The sequence below is a fragment of the Aquarana catesbeiana genome, linkage group LG03 (assembly GCF_042186555.1).
Source record: "Aquarana catesbeiana isolate 2022-GZ linkage group LG03, ASM4218655v1, whole genome shotgun sequence".
In the NCBI taxonomy this organism is placed as follows: Eukaryota; Metazoa; Chordata; class Amphibia; order Anura; family Ranidae; genus Aquarana; species Aquarana catesbeiana.
Window position 1 is genome coordinate 340,655,327 of NC_133326.1, and position 17,122 is coordinate 340,672,448.

Here is a 17,122-nt window from a genome sequence, read left to right on the forward strand (position 1 = left end):
CGCTACACCCTGTGTATGGGGACACACACTACACCCTGTGTATGGGACACACACTACACCCTGTGTATGGGACACACACTACACCCTGTATATGGGGACACACGCTACACACTATGTATGGGACACACACTACACCCTGTGTATGGGGACACACGCTACACACTATGTATGGGACACACACTACACCCTGTGTATGGGGACACACGCTACACACTATGTATGGGACACACACTACACCATGTGTATGGGGACACACGCTACACACTATGTATGGGACACACACTAAACCCTGTGTATAGACACTACACCCTGTGTACGGGGACACACACTACACCCTGTGTATGGGACACACACTACACCCTGTGTATGGGGACACACACTACACACTATGTATGGGACACACACTACACCCTGTGTATGGGGACACACACTACATACTATGTATTGGACACACACTACACCCTGTGTATGGGGACACACACTACACACTATGTATGGGACACACACTACACCCTTTGTATGGGGAGACACACAGCTCACTATGACACTACACACTATGTATGGAACACACACTACACCCTGTGTATGGGGACACACACTACACACTATGTATGGGACACACACTACACCCTGTGTATGGGGACACACACTACACACTATGTATGGGACACACACTACACACTGTGTATGGGGACACACGCTACACCCTGTGTATGGGGACACACACTACACCCTGTGTATGGGACACACACTACACCCTGTGTATGGGACACACACTACACCCTGTGTATGGGACACACACTACACCCTGTGTATGGGACACACACTACACCATGTGTATGGGGACACACGCTACACACTATGTATGGGACACACACTAAACCCTGTGTATAGACACTACACCCTGTGTACGGGGACACACACTACACCCTGTGTATGGGACACACACTACACCCTGTGTATGGGACACACACTACACCCTGTGTATGGGGACACACGCTACACACTATGTATGGGACACACACTACACCCTGTGTATGGGGACACACGCTACACACTATGTATGGGACACACACTACACCCTGTGTATGGGGACACACGCTACACCCTGTGTATGGGACACACACTACACCATGTGTATGGGGACACACGCTACACACTATGTATGGGACACACACTAAACCCTGTGTATAGACACTACACCCTGTGTACGGGGACACACACTACACCCTGTGTATGAGGACACACGCTACACCCTGTGTATGGGGACACACACTACACCCTGTGTATGGGACACACACTACACCCTGTGTATGGGACACACACTACACCCTGTGTATGGGGACACATGCTACACACTGTGTATGGGGACACACACTACATACTGTGTATGGGGACACACACTATACACTATGTATGGGACACACACTACACCCTGTGTATGGGGGCACACACTACACACACTATGTATGGGACACACACTACACCCTGTGTATGGGGGGACAAACAGCACACTATGACACTACGCATTATGTATGGGCTACACACTGTGTATAGAGACACACACTACACCCTGTGTTTGGAGACACACAATAGACACTGTGTATAGAGACACACACTACACACTGTGTATGGGGACACACACTACACCCTGTGTATGGGGACACACACTACACACTATGTATGGGCTACACACTACACCCTGTGTATAGAGATGCACACTACACACTGTGTATGGGGACACACACTACACACTGTGTATGGGGACACACACTACATACTGTGTATGGGGACACACACTACACACTGTGTATGGGGACACACACTACACACTATGTATGGGACACACACTACACCCTGTGTATGGGGACACACACTATACACAATGTATGGGACACACACTACACCCTGTGTATGGGCTACACACTACACCCTGTGTATAGAGACACACACTACACACTGTGTATGGGGACACACACTACACACTATGTATGGGACACACACTACACCCTGTGTATGGGGACACACAGTACACCCTGTGTATGGGGACACACACAGCACACTATGATACTACATACTATGTATGGGACACACACTACACCCTGTGTATGGGGACACACAGTACACCCAGTGTATGGGGACACACACTACACCCTCTATACACTACACCCTGTGTATGGGATTGGGGACACACACTACACACTATGTATGGGACACACACTACACCCTGTGTATGGGGACACACAGTACACCCTGTGTATGGGGACACACACTACACCCTGTGTATGGGCTACACACTACACCCTGTGTATGGGGAAACACAGTACACCCTGTGTATGGGGACACACACTACACACTGTGTATGGGCTACACACTACACCCTGTGTATAGACACACACACTACACACTATGTATGGGACACACACTACACACTGTGTATAGAGACACCCACTACACCCTGTGTTTGGAGACACACACTACACACTGTGTATAGGGACACACACGACACACTATGTATGGGACACACACTACACCCTGTGTTTGGGGACACACACTACACACTGTGTATAGGGACAACACTACACCCTCTATACACTACACCAGGGATATGCAATTAGCGGACCTCCGGCTGTTGCAGAACTACAAGTTCCATTAGGCATAGCAAGACTCTGATAGCCACAAGCATGACCCCCAGAGGCAGAGGCATGATGGGACTTGTAGTTTTGCAACAGCTGGAGGTCCGCTAATTGCATATCCCTGCACTATACCCTGTGTATGGGCTACACACTACACCCTGTGTATGGGGACACACACTACACACTATGTATGGGACACACACTACACCCTGTGTATGGGGACACACACTACATACTATGTATTGGACACACACTACACCCTGTGTATGGGGACACACACTACACACTATGTATGGGACACACACTACACCCTTTGTATGGGGAGACACACAGCTCACTATGACACTACACACTATGTATGGGACACACACTACACCTTGTGTATGGGGACACACACTACACACTATGTATGGGCTACACACTACACACTGTGTATAGAGACACACACTACACCCTGTGTTTGGAGACACACACTACACCCTGTGTATAGAGACACACACTACACACTGTGTATGGGGACACACACTACACACTGTGTATGGGGACACACACTACATACTGTGTATGGGGACACACACTACACACTGTGTATGGGGACACACACTACACCCTGTGTATAGAGACACACACTACACACTATGTATAGGACACACACTACACCCTGTGTATGGGGACACACACTACACACAATGTATGGGACACACACTACACCCTGTGTATGGGCTACACACTACATCCTGTGTATAGAGACACACACTACACACTGTGTATGGGGACACAAACTACACACTGTGTATGGGGACACACACTACACACTATGTATGGGACACACACTACACCCTGTGTATGGGGACACACACTACACACTATGTATGGGACACACACTACACCCTGTGTATGGGGACACACACAGCACACTATGACACTTCACACTATGTATGGGACACACACTACACCCTGTGTATGGGGACACACAGTACACCCTGTGTATGGGGACACACACTACACCCTCTATACACTACACCCTGTGTATGGGGACACACACTACACACTATGTATGGGACACACACTACACCCTGTTTATGGGCCACACAGTACACCCTGTGTATGGGGACACACACTACACCCTGTGTATGGGCTATACACTACACCCTGTGTATGGGGAAACACAGTACACCCTGTGTATGGGGACACACACTACACACTGTGTATGGGCTACACACTACACCCTGTGTATGGGTACACACACTACACACTGTGTATGGGCTACACACTACACCCTGTGTATAGACACACACACTACACACTGTGTATGGGGACACACACTACACACTGTGTATAGAGACACCCACTACACCCTGTGTTTGGAGACACACACTACACACTGTGTATAGGGACACACACTAAACACTATGTATGGGACACACACTACACCCTGTGTTTGGGGACACACACTACACACTGTGTATGGGCTACACACTACACCCTGTGTATGGGGAAACACAGTACACCCTGTGTATGGGCACACACACTACACACTGTGTATGGGCTACACACTACACCCTGTGTATAGACACACACACTACACACTATGTATGGGACACACACTACACACTGTGTATAGAGACACCCACTACACCCTGTGTTTGGAGACACACACTACACACTGTGTATAGGGACACACACGACACACTATGTATGGGACACACACTACACCCTGTGTTTGGGGACACACACTACACACTGTGTATAGGGACACACACTACACCCTCTATACACTACACCAGGGATATGCAATTAGCGGACCTCCGGCTGTTGCAGAACTACAAGTTCCATTAGACATAGCAAGACTCTGACAGCCACAAGCATGACCCCCAGAGGCAGAGGCATGATGGGACTTGTAGTTTTGCAACAGCTGGAGGTCCGCTAATTGCATATCCCTGCACTATACCCTGTGTATGGGCTACACACTACACCCTGTGTATGGGGACACACACTACACATTGGGTTTGGACACACACTACACCCTGTGTATGGGGACACACACTACACACTATGTATGGGACACACACTACACCCTGTGTATGGGGACACACACTACACACTATGTATGGGACACACACTACACCCTTTGTATGGGGAGACACACAGCTCACTATGACACTACACACTATGTATGGGACACACACTACACACTATGTATGGGACACACACTACACCTTGTGTATGGGGACACACACTACACCCTGTGTATAGAGACACACACTACACACTGTGTATGGGGACACACACTACACCCTGTGTATGGGGATACACACTACACACTATGTATGGGCTACACACTACACCCTGTGTATAGAGATACACACTACACACTGTGTATGGGGACACACACTACACACTGTGTATAGGGACACACACTACATACTGTGTATGGGGACACACACTACACACTGTGTATGGGGACACACACTACACCCTGTGTATAGAGACACACACTACACACTATGTATAGGACACACACTACACCCTGTGTATGGGGACACACACTACACACAATGTATGGGACACACACTACACCCTGTGTATGGGGACACACAGTACACCCTGTGTATGGGGACACACACTACACCCTCTATACACTACACCCTGTGTATGGGGACACACACTACACACTATGTATAGAGACACACACTACACACTGTGTATGGGGACACAAACTACACACTGTGTATGGGGACACACACTACACACTATGTATGGGACACACACTACACCCTGTGTATGGGGACACACACTACACACTATGTATGGGACACACACTACACCCTGTGTATGGGGACACACAGTACACCCTGTGTATGGGGACACACACTACACCCTCTATACACTACACCCTGTGTATGGGGACACACACTACACACTATGTATGGGACACACACTACACCCTGTTTATGGGCCACACAGTACACCCTGTGTATGGGGACACACACTACACCCTGTGTATGGGCTATACACTACACCCTGTGTATGGGGAAACACAGTACACCCTGTGTATGGGGACACACACTACATACTGTGTATGTGCTTCACACTACACCCTGTGTATAGGCACACACACTACACACTGTGTATGGGGACACACACTACACACTGTGTATAGAGACACCCACTACACCCTGTGTTTGGAGACACACACTACACACTGTGTATAGGGACACACACTAAACACTATGTATGGGACACACACTACACCCTGTGTTTGGGGACACACACTACACACTGTGTATAGGGACACACACTACACCCTCTATACACTACACCAGGGATATGCAATTAGCGGACCTCCAGCTGTTGCAGAACTACAAGTCCCATGAGGCATGGCAAGACTCTGACAGCCACAAGCATGACACCCAGAGGCAGAGGCATGATGGGACTTGTTTTGCAACAGCTGGAGGTCCACTAATTGCATATCCATGCACTATACCCTTTGTATGGGCTACACACTACACCCTACACCCTGTGTATGGGGACACACACTACACCCTGTGTTTGGGGACGCACACTACACACTGTTTATAGAGACACATACTGCACCCTGTGTTTGGGGACGCACACTACACACTGTGTATAGTGACACACACTACACCCTCTATACACTACACCAGGGATATGCAATTAGCGGATCTCCAGCTGTTGCAGAACTACAAGTCCCATGAGGCATGGCAAGACTTTGACAGCCACAAGCATGACACCCAGAGGCAGAGGGATGATGGGACTTGTTTTGCAACAGCTGGAGGTCCACTAATTGCATATCCCTGCACTATACCCTGTGTATGGGCTACACACTACACCCTACACCCTGTGTATGGGGACACACACTACACATTGTGTTTGGACACACACTACACCCTGTGTTTGGGGACACATACTACACACTGTGTATAGAGACACATACTGCACCCTGTGCTTGGGGACGCACACTACACACTGTGTATAGGGACACACACTACACACTATGTATGGGCTACACACTACACCCTGTGTTTGGGGATGTGACAGACCTAGCCGGGAGAGAGACTTTTGGAGGGGACTGTATGCTAGCCTCTTGCCGATCGATCGTGGGCCCTTGCATTTGTGGGAACGGTGCTCTTTGTGAGCTGTATGCCTGGGGACCCTGGAGGTGGTATTACTGTGGATTAGGGTCCTGGTCCCCCAGGACACACAGACTCTGGGGACCCTGGATTTGCCATATTGGAATAGTGACTGAATCATACCGTTGGGACTCCTACTGTTAAATGCTGGGACTGATACTGCTAGGAGATGCTGATGTAAATTCCAGCACCTGTCTGTCTGTTGCCTGCTAGAATGTGTATTGTAAATAGAGTCCTGTTTGAACTTACATACAGCCTGCCTGGTGTGTGTTCTGAGCTATCGCAACTGGGTTAGAACGGCACATAGCTAAAGTTCTAATCCCGGAGCATTGGATGACCGAACCATCAGACGTTGCAATCTGATTCAATAGCTGCAGAGGAGTGTCAGGAGAGTGGAACCGAGCGAGCACGGGGCTTGTTACATTGGTTGGCAGCCGTGGGATTTGCTCTCCAGTTACTGGGACACTCCAAACCAGCCTGCAGGAGAGCCACGCTGAAAGACTTACTTGAGAGCCGTGAAGGGAATGGTGGGATCGTGCTTCCTTGCCGTGAACACATCCAAACCATCACCTGGATCCAAGGTAGCAGGATAGCAGGAGAGGAGAAATACCAGCCACCACGGATGAGGAATTCAGAAGGAGGTTGCGAGAGAAGCAGATACAGCACAGAGGACCAGTATCAGAGCAGGTCCTGCTAGGATGGTTTGATTCTATCCGCTGCGAACTCTGGAAGGAAGCGCTAGCCCGTGAGCAGCGAAACCAGGGAAAAGTTCTCCCCTCCATCCATGTAAGGTACTGGTCGCAGTATGAAGTACAATTGCTGTTTTTGGGGGAACAGCCGAACCAGGAGTGGACAGCCGAGTTAAGCAGGCTGATCCGGGCAGAAATGCGGTTGGACGAGAGCTACAGAGCCCTCCAGTGGTATGTAGCCCAAGTGTGCCCGTGAACAGCGGATGACAGCCCCACGGAAGGCTTTGACTATGATGGCCTGGGATTGTTGTACTGGAGGCTGTCCAGGGACCCTGACTTTGGGAGTGATCGTGAGAGGCGTTTGGAGGAAATAATGGAGCACAGAGAGCGGAGACTGAATGTCTCAGAAGTGCACTGGGCACAGGAAGATTTGGAGTTTCTGGCCGTTCAGAAATGGGAGCTGGAGATCGCCTACAAACAGCTGTTAGACTCTGCTCAGCAGCAGGGTGGTGCTCCCTTTGCCTGGGACTATCAGGAAATACCAGTTGACAACTCTGAAATCCTGGCTGAAGAGTTGACAATGTGGCAAAGTAACGGTGTGCTTTGCCAACCTGCACCCGCAGCTATGGAGGCGGAGGTCTTATGGCGGATGCAGCAAGTGCTGACTGACCTTGATGAACCTGTTTCTGCATTGGATGATCTTGTATGGAGGAATGTGCCTGTCCAGCAGAATGCCAGAGAATCGGCAGTGGAAAATCTGAAGATTGCCGTCCACAAACCTGAAGTGCTGACAACAGGGCAGAGCTCTGCTAACCTCTGCCCAGCACTGATAGCATCTTCTGGGTTCCACGGAGAGGAGATGGTGAACCTTTATCCCCAGACACCAGTTGCAGAGACAGGGGATTTGATAGACTTTTCTGCTGAGGAAGAACAACCTGGTGAGCCTCCAGCAGAAGAAGAGCTGTTATTAGGGCCAAACTTCACTGTGCTCTGCCCAGCACCAACAGAAGTATCTGTGAAGTTACAAAGAACTTCCCTAGCTGAAGCGCTGGCAACTGGACAGAGGATCCAAGATCTCTGCCCTACACCTGCGTCGGTTCCGGAGGCTCAGGGTGAGAAGGAGGTGGTCACTTCCCAGCAGCAGATCAGGATACAGGGGGAGAAGGGAGAGGAGGTGTTCGTCGTCCCTCCCCAACAGTTAGCCGGAGCAGATGGTGTGGGGTTTCCAGCAGAAGGGCTGGCAACAGGGCCGAGTACTGCTGGGCTCTGCCCTCAACTTACAGAGGATGGATTTCCTGTGAAGGTGGATGGGACTTCAGTCTCCACCTGTATACCCCAGGGATGCTGGGCAGTCAGCCCAGATCCCCAACAGCATGACGGAGTGAGCCCAGACACCCTGTCTTCTCTCCAGCGGCAGAAAGGACTCCAGGGAGAAGGGTCAGTCCAGGCCTCTCCCCAGCGGCAGATATGTTCTCTGAGAGAGGCAGAGGTTGGCTGGGTGAGTAATGCTTTGTTTGGAACAATTTGTTTGGGGTACTGTGTGGGTACAGGCATTAGAGGACTGGAACTACTGACTAACTTCGGAGTCAACCCGTCTGGGGTCTCCTCCTGTGTTAGTCTCCTGCCTAAAGGGGAAAAATGTGACAGACCTAGCCGGGAGAGAGACTTTTGGAGGAGACTGTATGCTAGCCTCTTGCCGATCGATCGTGGGCCCTTGCATTTGGGGGAACGGTGCTCTTTGTGAGCTGTATGCCTGGGGACCCTTGAGGTGGTATTACTGTGGATTCGGGTCCTGGTCCCCCAGGACACACAGACTCTGGGGACCCTGGATTTGCCATATTGGAATAGTGACTGATTCATACCGTTGGGACTCCTACTGTTAAATGCTGGGACAGATACTGCTAGGAGATGCTGATGTAAATTCCAGCACCTGTCTGTCTGTTGCCTGCTAGAATGTGTATTGTAAATAGAGTCCTGTTTGAACTACATACATCCTGCCTGGTGTTTGTTCTGAGCTATCACAACTGCGTTAGAACAGCACATAGCTGAAGTTCTAATCCCGGAGCATTGGATGACCGAACCATCAGACGTTGCAATCTGATTCAATAGCTGCTGAGGAGTGTCGGGAGAGTGGAACCGAGCGAGCAAGGGGCTCGTTACAGGGGACACACACTACACACTGTGTATAGGGACACACACTACACCCTCTATACACTACACCCTGTGTGTGGGCTACACCCTGTGTATGGGCTACACACTACACCCTGTGTATGGGCTACACACTGCACTGGGCTACACACTATACCCTGTGTATGGGGACACACACTACACATTGTGTTTGGGGACAAACACTGCACACTGTGTATAGGGACACACACTACACACTGTGTATGGGGACACACACTACACACTGTGTATGGGGACACACACTACACACTGTGTATGGGACACACACTACACCCTGTGTATGGGGACACACACTATGTATGGGACACACACTACACCCTGTGTATGGGGACACACACAGCACACTATGATACTACACACTATGTATGGGACACACACTACACCCTGTGTATGGGGACACACAGTACACCCTGTGTATGGGGACACACACTACACCCTCTATACACTACACCCTGTGTATGGGGACACACACTACACAATATGTATGGGACACACACTACACCCTGTGTATGGGGACACACAGTACACCCTGTGTATGGGGACACACACTACACCCTGTGTATGGGCTACACACTACACCCTGTGTATGGGGAAACACAGTACACCCTGTGTATGGGGACACACACTACACACTGTGTATGGGCTACACACTACACCCTGTGTATAGACACACACACTACACACTATGTATGGGACACACACTACACACTGTGTATAGAGACACCCACTACACCCTGTGTTTGGAGACACACACTACACACTGTGTATAGGGACACACACGACACACTATGTATGGGACACACACTACACCCTGTGTTTGGGGACACACACTACACACTGTGTATAGGGACACACACTACACCCTCTATACACTACACCAGGGATATGCAATTAGCGGACCACCAGCTGTTGCAGAACTACAAGTCCCATTAGGCATAGCGAGACGCTGACAGCCACAAGCATGACCCCCAGAGGCAGAGGCATGATGGGACTTGTAGTTTTGCAACAGCTGGAGGTCCGCTAATTGCATATCCCTGCACTATACCCTGTGTATGGGCTACACACTACACCCTGTGTATGGGGACACACACTACACATTGGGTTTGGACACACACTACACCCTGTGTATGGGGACACACACTACACACTATGTATGGGACACACATTACACCCTGTGTATGGGGACACACACTACATACTATGTATGGGACACACACTACATACTATGTATGGGACACACACTACACGCTGTGTATGGGGACACACACTACACACTATGTATGGGACACACACTACACCCTTTGTATGGGGACACACACAGCTTACTATGACACTACACACTATGTATGGGACACACACTACACCCTGTGTATGGGGACACACACTACGCACTATGTATGGGCTACACACTACACACTGTGTATAGAGACACACACTACACCCTGTGTTTGGAGACACACACTACACCCTGTGTATAGAGACACACACTACACACTGTGTATGGGCTACACACTACACCCTGTGTATAGAGATACACACTACACACTGTGTATGGGGACACACACTACACACTGTGTATGGGGACACACACACTACATACTGTGTATGGGGACACACACTACACACTGTGTATGGGGACACACACTACACCCTGTGTATAGAGACACACACTACACACTATGTATGGGACACACACTACACCCTGTGTATGAGGACACACACTACACACAATGTATGGGACACACACTACACCCTGTGTATGGGCTACACACTACACCCTGTGTATAGAGACACACACTACACACTGTGTATGGGGACACACACTACACACTGTGTATGGGGACACACACTACACACTATGTATGGGACACACACTACACCCTGTGTATGGGGACACACACACTACACACTATGTATGGGACACACACTACACCCTGTGTATGGGGACACACACAGCACACTATGACACTTCACACTATGTATGGGACACACACTACACCCTGTGTATGGGGACACACAGTACGCCCTGTGTATGGGGACTCACACTACACCCTCTATACATTACACCCTGTATATGGGGACACACACTACACACTATGTATGGGACACACACTACACCCTGTGTATGGGGACACACAGTACACCCTGTGTATGGGCCACACAGTACACCCTGTGTATGTGGACACACACTACACCCTGTGTATGGGCTATACACTACACCCTGTGTATGGGGAAACACAGTACACCCTGTGTATAGGCACACACACTACACACTGTGTATGGGCTACACACTACACCCTGTGTATGGGCACACACACTACACACTGTGTATGGGGACACACACTACACACTGTGTATAGAGACACCCACTACACCCTGTGTTTGGAGACACACACTACACACTGTGTATAGGGACACACACTAAACAGTATGTATGGGACACACACTACACACTGTGTATAGGGACACACACTACACCCTCTATACACTACACCAGGGATATGCAATTAGCGGACCTCCAGCTGTTGCAGAACTACAAGTCCCATGAGGCATAGCAAGACTCTGACAGCCACAAGCATGACACCCAGAGGCAGAGGCATGATGGGACTTGTTTTGCAACAGCTGGAGGTCCACTAATTGCATATCCCTGCACTATACCCTGTGTATGGGCTACACACTTCACCCTGTGTATGGGGACACACACTACACATTGTGTTTGGACACACACTACACCCTGTGTTTGGGGACGCACACTACACACTGTGTATAGAGACACATACTGCACCCTGTGTTTGGGGACGCACACTACACACTGTGTATAGGGACACACACTACACACTATGTATGGGCTACACACTACACCCTGTGTTTGGGGATGTGACAGACCTAGCCGGGAGAGAGACTTTTGGAGGGGACTGTATGCTAGCCTCTTGCCGATCGATCGTGGGCCCTTGCATTTGGGGGAACGATGCTCTTTGTTAGCTGTATGCCTGGGGACCCTGGAGGTGGTATTATTGTGGATTCGGGTCCTGGTCCCCCAGGACACACAGACTCTGGGGATCCTGGATTTGCCATATTGGAATAGTGACTGAATCATACCGTTAGGACTCCTACTGTTAAATGCTGGGACTGATACTGCTAGGAGATGCTGATGTAAATTCCAGCACCTGTCTGTCTGTTGCCTGCTAGAATGTGTATTGTAAATAGAGTCCTGTTTGAACTTACATACAGCCTGCCTGGTGTTTGTTCTGAGCTATCACAACTGGGTTAGAATGGCACATAGCTGAAGTTCTAATCCTGGAGGATTGGATGACCGAACCATCAGACATTGCAATCTGATTCAATAGCTGCAGAGGAGTGTCGGGAGAGTGGAACCGAGCGAGCAAGGGGCTTGTTACATTGGTTGGCAGCCTGCAGGAGAGCCACGCTGAAAGACTTACTTGAGAGCCGTGGAGGGAATGGTGGGATCGTGCTTTCTTTGCCGTGAACACATCCAAACCATCACCTGGATCCAAGGTAGCAGGATAGCAGGAGAGGAGAAATACCAGCCACCATGGATGAGGAATTCAGAAGGAGGTTGCGAGAGAAGCAGATACAGCACAGAGGACCAGTATCAGAGCAGGTCCTGCTAGGATGGTTTGATTCTATCCGCTGCGAACTCTGGAAGGAAGCGCTAGCCCGTGAGCACGAAACCAGGGAAAAGTTCTCCCCTCCATCCATGTAAGGTACTGGTCGCAGTATGAAGTACAATTGCTGTTTTTGGGGGAACAGCCGAACCAGGAGTGGACAGCCGAGTTAAGCAGGCTGATCCGGGCAGAAATGCGGTTGGACGAGAGCTACAGAGCCCTCCAGTGGTATGTAGCCCAAGTGTGCCCGTGGACAGTGGATGACAGCCCCACGGAAGGCTTTGACTATGATGGCCTGGGATTGATGTACTGGAGGCTGTCCAGGGACCCTGACTTTGGGAGTGATCGGGAGTGGCGTTTGGAGGAAATAATGGAGCACAGAGAGCGGAGACTGAATGTCTCAGAAGTGCACTGGGCACAGGAAGATTTGGAGTTTCTGGCCGTTCAGGAATGGGAGCTGGAGATCGCCTACAAACAGCTGTTAGACTCTGCTCAGCAGCAGGGTGGTGCTCCCTTTGCCTGGGACTATCAGAAAATACCAGTTGACAACTCTGAAATCCTGGCTGAAGAGTTGACAATGTGGCAAAGTAACGGTGTGCTTTGCCAACCTGCACCCGCAGCTATGGAGGCGGAGGTCTTATGGCGGATGCAGCAAGTGCTGACTGACCTTGATGAACCTGTTTCTGCATTGGATGATCTTGTATGGAGGAATGTGCCTGTCCAGCAGAATGCCAGAGAATCAGCAGTGGAAAATCTGAAGATTGCCGTTCCCAAACCTGAAGTGCTGACAACAGGGCAGAGCTCTGCTAACCTCTGCCCAGCACTGATAGCATCTTCTGGGTTCCACAGAGAGGAGATGGTGAACCTTTATCCCCAGACACCAGTTGCAGAGACAGGGGATTTGATAGACTTTTCTGCTGAGGAAGAACAACCTCGTGAACCTCCAGCAGAAGAAGAGCTGTTATCAGGGCCAAACTTCACTGTGCTCTGCCCAGCACTGATAGCATCTTCTGGGTTCCACGGAGAGGAGATGGTGAACCTTTATCCCCAGACACCAGTTGCAGAGACAGGGGATTTGATAGACTTTTCTGCTGAGGAAGAACAACCTGGTGAGCCTCCAGCAGAAGAAGAGCTGTTATTAGGGCCAAACTTCACTGTGCTCTGCCCAGCACCAACAGAAGTATCTGTGAAGTTACAAGGAACTTCCCTAGCTGAAGCGCTGGCAACCGGACAGAGGATCCAAGATCTCTGCCCTACACCTGCGTCGGTTCCGGAGGCTCAGGGTGAGAAGGAGGTGGTCACTTCCCAGAAGCAGATCAGGATACAGGGGGAGAAGGGAGAGGAGGTGTTCGTCGTCCCTCCCCAACAGTTAGCCGGAGCAGATGGTGTGGGGTTTCCAGCAGAAGGGCTGGCAACAGGGCCGAGTACTGCTGGGCTCTGCCCTCAACTTACAGAGGATGGATTTCCTGTGAAGGTGGATGGGACTTCAGTCTCCACCTGTATACCCCAGGGATGCTGGGCAGTCGGCCCAGATCCCCAACAGCATGACGGAGTGAGCCCAGACACCCTGTCTTCTCTCCAGCGGCAGAAAGGACTCCAGGGAGAAGGGTCAGTCCAGGCCTCTCCCCAGCGGCAGATATGTTCTCTGAGAGAGGCAGAGGTTGGCTGGGTGAGTAATGCTTTGTTTGGAACAATTTGTTTGGGGTACTGTGTGGGTACAGGCATTAGAGGACTGGAACTACTAACTAACTTCGGAGTCAACCCGTCTGGGGTCTCCTCCTGTGTTAGTCTCCTGCCGAAAGGGGAGAAATGTGACAGACCTAGCCGGGAGAGAGACTTTTGGAGGGGACTGTATGCTAGCCTCTTGCTGATCGATCGTGGGCCCTTGCATTTGGGGGAACGGTGCTCTTTGTGAGCTGTATGCCTGGGGACCCTTGAGGTGGTATTACTGTGGATTCGGGTCCTGGTCCCCCAGGATACACAGACTCTGGGGACCCTGGATTTGCCATATTGGAATAGTGACTGATTCATACCGTTGGGACGCCTACTGTTAAATGCTGGGACAGAAACTGCTAGGAGATGCTGATGTAAATTCCAGCACCTGTCTGTCTGTTGCCTGCTAGAATGTGTATTGTAAATAGAGTCCTGTTTGAACTACATACAGCCTGCCTGGTGTTTGTTCTGAGCTATCACAACTGGGTTAGAATGGCACATAGCTGAAGTTCTAATCCCGGAGCATTGGATGACAGAACCATCAGACGTTGCAATCTGATTCAATAGCTGCAGAGGAGTGTCGGGAGAGTGGAACCGAGCGAGCAAGGGGCTCGTTACAGGGGACACACACTACACACTGTGTATAGGGACACACACTACACCCTGTGTATGGGCTACACACTGCACTGGGCTACACACTATACCCTGTGTATGGGGACACACACTACACATTGTGTTTGGGGACACACACTGCACACTGTGTATAGGGACACACACTACACACTGTGTATAGGGACACACACTACACACTGTGTATAAGGACACACACTACACCTTGTGTTTGGGGACACACACTACACACGGTGTGTATAGGGACACACACTATAACCTGTGTTTGGGGGGACACACTGTACACTGTGTATAGAGACACACACTACAACCTGTGTTTGGGGGGACACACTACACACTGTGTATAGGGACACACACTACACCCTGTGTTTGGGGACACACACTACACACTATGTATAGAGACACACACTACACTCTGTGTTTGGGGACACACACTACACCCTGTGTATAGGGACACACACTACACCCTGTGTATAGAGATACACACGACACCCTGTGTTTGGGGACACACACTACACACTATATATAGAGACACACACTACACTCTGTGTTTGGGGACACACACTACACCCTGTGTATAGGGACACACACTACACCCTGTGTATAGAGACACACACTACACCCTGTGTTTGGGGACACACACACTACACACTGTGTATAGGGACACACACTACACCCTATGTATAGAGACACACACTACACCCTGTGTATAGAGACACACACTACACCCTGTGTATAGAGACACACACTACACCCTGTGTATAGAGACACACACTACATCCTGTGTATAGAGACACACACTACACCCTGTATTTGGGGACACACACTACACCCTGTGTTCCAACACTCACAACCGACTGTGTAACAAGGAAAAGCCTGCAATACAATGTGGAGATTACACTTTAGTCATTGTAACCTGGAGAATAAGGCTCAGAGCACACTGAAGATCTTAAACAGTATAATTGTGTTACCAGCATGTAAAGTGGTATTAAAACCCCAAAAAAGTATATATTGCAGCTCATCAATTCTTAAAGAGTAACTCCACTTTTGTTGAGAAAAAAAACATTCCCCTCTGGGTGATATATGTGCATTACAAGGATTTTAACAAACTTTATTGCAGATTCCTACCTTTTGTTATTCTGAGGAAATCCCTGTGTGTTTGTCTGTGTCCATGTGGTAAGTGAATCTAACGGGAGTGGTTTCATAATTATCAGCTGCTGTATCTGCAGGGCTCTAATGCAGAAAGCTGCTGTGCTTTCATCCCTTTAGACATGATTTCCTATTGGAAGTACAGTGCATCCAGAAAGTATTTACAGCCAATCACTTTTTCCTATTTTTTTTTTATTTATAATGCTTTCTTTTTTTGGAGGGGGGGGGGGGGGGGGTCAGGGTGTTTTTTTAATTAATTTTTTATTATTTTTAAAATGTTAAATTTTAAATATTTATTTCAATTCTTTTTTTTTTTTTTTTAACCACTTGCCTAAAGG